The sequence below is a fragment of the Micromesistius poutassou genome (genome assembly GCF_964030765.1).
Source record: "Micromesistius poutassou genome assembly, chromosome: 1".
NCBI lineage: Eukaryota > Metazoa > Chordata > Actinopteri > Gadiformes > Gadidae > Micromesistius > Micromesistius poutassou.
In genome coordinates, this window is record NC_140271.1 from 26,309,383 (window position 1) to 26,311,882 (window position 2,500).

The following is a 2,500-nucleotide window of genomic DNA, read 5'->3' on the forward strand; positions in this document are numbered from 1 at the left end:
GGGTAAAAAAAATGATCCTTTTTCCTGTTTAAAGTCCTGTCTGGTGCCAGGAGCAATTGCTTACGGCCACACCACCGTGAACACGCCCGATCTCGTCTGATCTCGGAATCTAAGCACGGTCGGGCCGGGTTAGTACTTGGATGGGAGACCGCCTGGGAATACCAGGTGCTGTAATCTATTTTCATTTGGGGTAAAAAAAATCATCCTTTCTCCTGTTTAAAGTCCTGTCTGGTGCCAGGGGCAATTGATTACGGCCACACCACCGTGAACACGCCCGATCTCGTCTGATCTCGGAAGCTAAGCACGGTCGGGCCTGGTTAGTACCTGGATGGGAGACTGCCTGGGAATACCAGGTGCTGTAAGCTATTTTCATTTGGGGTAAAAAAAATGATCCTTTCTCCTGTTTAAAGTCCTGTCTGGTGCCATGAACAATTGCTTACGGCCACACCTCCGTGAACACGCCCGATCTCGTCTGATCTCGGAAGCTAAGCACGGTCGGGCCTGGTTTGTACTTGGATGGGAGACCGCCTGGGAATACCAGGTGCTGTAATCTAATTTTATTTGGGGTAAAAAAAATGATCCTTTCTCCTGTTTAAAGTCCTGTCTGGTGCCAGGAGCAATTGCTTACGGCCACACCACCGCGAACACGCCCGATCTCGTCTGATCTCGGAAGCTAAACACGGTTGGGCCTGGTTAGTACCTGGTTGGGAGACCGTCTGGGAATACCAGGTGCTGTAAGCTATTTTCATTTGGGGTAAAAAAAATGACCCTTTCTCCTGTTTAAAGTCCTGTCTGGTGCACCACCGAAGCTGCCCCGACCGAAGCTAAGCACGGTCGGGCCTGGTTAGTACTTGGATGGGAGACCGCCTGGGAATACCCGGTGCTGTAAGCTATTTTCATTTGGGGTAAAAAAAATGATCCTTTCTCCTGTTTAAAGTCTTTTCTGGTGCCATGAACAATTGCTTACGGCCACACCTCCGTGAACACGCCCGATCTCGTCTGATCTCGGAAGCTAAGCACGGTCGGGCCTGGTTTGTACTTGGATGGGAGACCGCCTGGGAATACCAGGTGATGTAATCTATTTTCATTTGGGGTAAAAAAAATGATCCTTTCTCCTGTTTAAAGTCCTGTCTGGTGCCAGGAGCAATTGCTTACGGCCACACCACCGCGAACACGCCCGATCTCGTCTGATCTCGGAAGCTAAACACGGTTGGGCCTGGTTAGTACCTGGTTGGGAGACCGTCTGGGAATACCAGGTGCTGTAAGCTATTTTCATTTGGGGTAAAAAAAATGATCCTTTCTCCTGTTTAAAGTCCTGTCTGGTGCACCACCGAAGCTGCCCCGACCGAAGCTAAGCACGGTCGGGCCTGGTTAGTACTTGGATGGGAGACCGCCTGGGAATACCAGGTGCTGCAATCTATTTTTATTTGGGGTAAAAAAAATGATCCTTTCTCCTGTTTAAAGTCCTGTCTGGTGCCAGGAGTAATTGCTTACGGCCACACCACCGTGAACACGCCCGATCTCGTCTGATCTCGGAAGGTAAGCACGGTCGGGCCTGGTTAGTACTTGGATGGGAGACCGCCTGGGAATACCAGGTGATGTAATCTATTTTCATTTGGGTTAAAAAAAATTATCCTTTCTCCTGTTTAAAGTCCTGTCTGGTGCCAGGAGCAATTGCTTACGGCCACACCACCGCGAACACGCCCGATCTCGTCTGATCTCGGAAGCTAAACACGGTCGGGCCTGGTTAGTACCTGGTTGGGAGACCGTCTGGGAATACCAGGTGCTGTAAGCTATATTCATTTGGGGTAAAAAAAATGATCCTTTCTCCTGTTTAAAGTCCTGTCTGGTGCGAGGAGCAATTGCTTACGGCCACACCACCGTGAACACGCCCGATCTCGTCTGATCTCGGAAGCTAAGCACGGTCGGGCCTGGTTAGTACTTGGATGGGAGACCGCCTGGGAATACCAGGTGCTGTAGTCTATTTTCATTTGGGGTAAAAAAAAATGATCCTTTCTCCCGTTTAAAGTCCTGTCTGGTGCCAGGAGCAATTGCTTACGGCTACACCACTGCGAACACGCCCGATCTCGTCTGATCTCGGAAGCTAAGCACGGTCGGGCCTGGTTAGGACCTGGATGGGAGACCGCCTGGGAACACCAGGTGCTGTAAGCTATTTTCATTTGGGGTAAAGAAAAATGATCCTTTCTCCTGTTTAAAGTCCTGTCTGGTGCCAGGAGCAATTGCTTACGTCCACACCACCGTGAACACGCCCGATCTCGTCTGATCTCGGAAGCTAAGCACGGTCGGGCCTGGTTAGTACTTGGATGGGAGACCGCCTGGGAATACCAGGTGCTGTAATCTTTTTTCATTTGGGGTAAAAAAAATGATCCTTTCTCCTGTTTAAAGTCCTGTCTGGTGCCAGGAGCAATTGCTTACGGCCACACCACTGCAAACACGCCCGATCTCGTCTGATCTCGGAAGCTAAGCATGGTCGGACCTG

The 2,500-nt window shown here is 50.4% G+C and overlaps 12 non-coding genes across 12 annotated transcripts in view; all 12 read left to right on the plus strand.

The window, feature by feature from the left end:
* The first annotated feature begins 58 nt into the window (after positions 1-58).
* LOC311385463 (5S ribosomal RNA) lies at positions 59-177 on the plus strand. The gene has a single exon (XR_014652179.1). It is a non-coding gene; the product is annotated as a 5S ribosomal RNA (ribosomal RNA).
* Positions 178-246: 69 nt separating this feature from the next.
* Positions 247-365, plus strand: LOC311383554 (5S ribosomal RNA). The gene has a single exon (XR_014650385.1). It is a non-coding gene; the product is annotated as a 5S ribosomal RNA (ribosomal RNA).
* A 69-nt stretch (positions 366-434) lies between these two features.
* Positions 435-553, plus strand: LOC311377759 (5S ribosomal RNA). Its single transcript, XR_014644904.1, has one exon. It is a non-coding gene; the product is annotated as a 5S ribosomal RNA (ribosomal RNA).
* A 69-nt stretch (positions 554-622) lies between these two features.
* LOC311385207 (5S ribosomal RNA) lies at positions 623-741 on the plus strand. The gene has a single exon (XR_014651942.1). It is a non-coding gene; the product is annotated as a 5S ribosomal RNA (ribosomal RNA).
* Positions 742-961: 220 nt separating this feature from the next.
* Positions 962-1,080, plus strand: LOC311398053 (5S ribosomal RNA). The gene has a single exon (XR_014663666.1). It is a non-coding gene; the product is annotated as a 5S ribosomal RNA (ribosomal RNA).
* A 69-nt stretch (positions 1,081-1,149) lies between these two features.
* On the plus strand, positions 1,150-1,268 carry LOC311385208 (5S ribosomal RNA). The gene has a single exon (XR_014651943.1). It is a non-coding gene; the product is annotated as a 5S ribosomal RNA (ribosomal RNA).
* A 220-nt stretch (positions 1,269-1,488) lies between these two features.
* Positions 1,489-1,607, plus strand: LOC311392707 (5S ribosomal RNA). The gene has a single exon (XR_014658792.1). It is a non-coding gene; the product is annotated as a 5S ribosomal RNA (ribosomal RNA).
* Positions 1,608-1,676: 69 nt separating this feature from the next.
* On the plus strand, positions 1,677-1,795 carry LOC311390532 (5S ribosomal RNA). The gene has a single exon (XR_014656806.1). It is a non-coding gene; the product is annotated as a 5S ribosomal RNA (ribosomal RNA).
* A 69-nt stretch (positions 1,796-1,864) lies between these two features.
* LOC311338928 (5S ribosomal RNA) lies at positions 1,865-1,983 on the plus strand. The gene has a single exon (XR_014633186.1). It is a non-coding gene; the product is annotated as a 5S ribosomal RNA (ribosomal RNA).
* Positions 1,984-2,053: 70 nt separating this feature from the next.
* Positions 2,054-2,172, plus strand: LOC311415735 (5S ribosomal RNA). Its single transcript, XR_014679816.1, has one exon. It is a non-coding gene; the product is annotated as a 5S ribosomal RNA (ribosomal RNA).
* A 70-nt stretch (positions 2,173-2,242) lies between these two features.
* LOC311383255 (5S ribosomal RNA) lies at positions 2,243-2,361 on the plus strand. The gene has a single exon (XR_014650101.1). It is a non-coding gene; the product is annotated as a 5S ribosomal RNA (ribosomal RNA).
* Positions 2,362-2,430: 69 nt separating this feature from the next.
* LOC311414439 (5S ribosomal RNA) overlaps positions 2,431-2,500 on the plus strand; it is a 119-nt gene continuing 49 nt past the window's right edge. Inside the window, exon 1 of the ribosomal RNA XR_014678630.1 lies at positions 2,431-2,500. This exon is cut by the window's right edge and continues 49 nt beyond it. This is a non-coding gene — a ribosomal RNA (5S ribosomal RNA).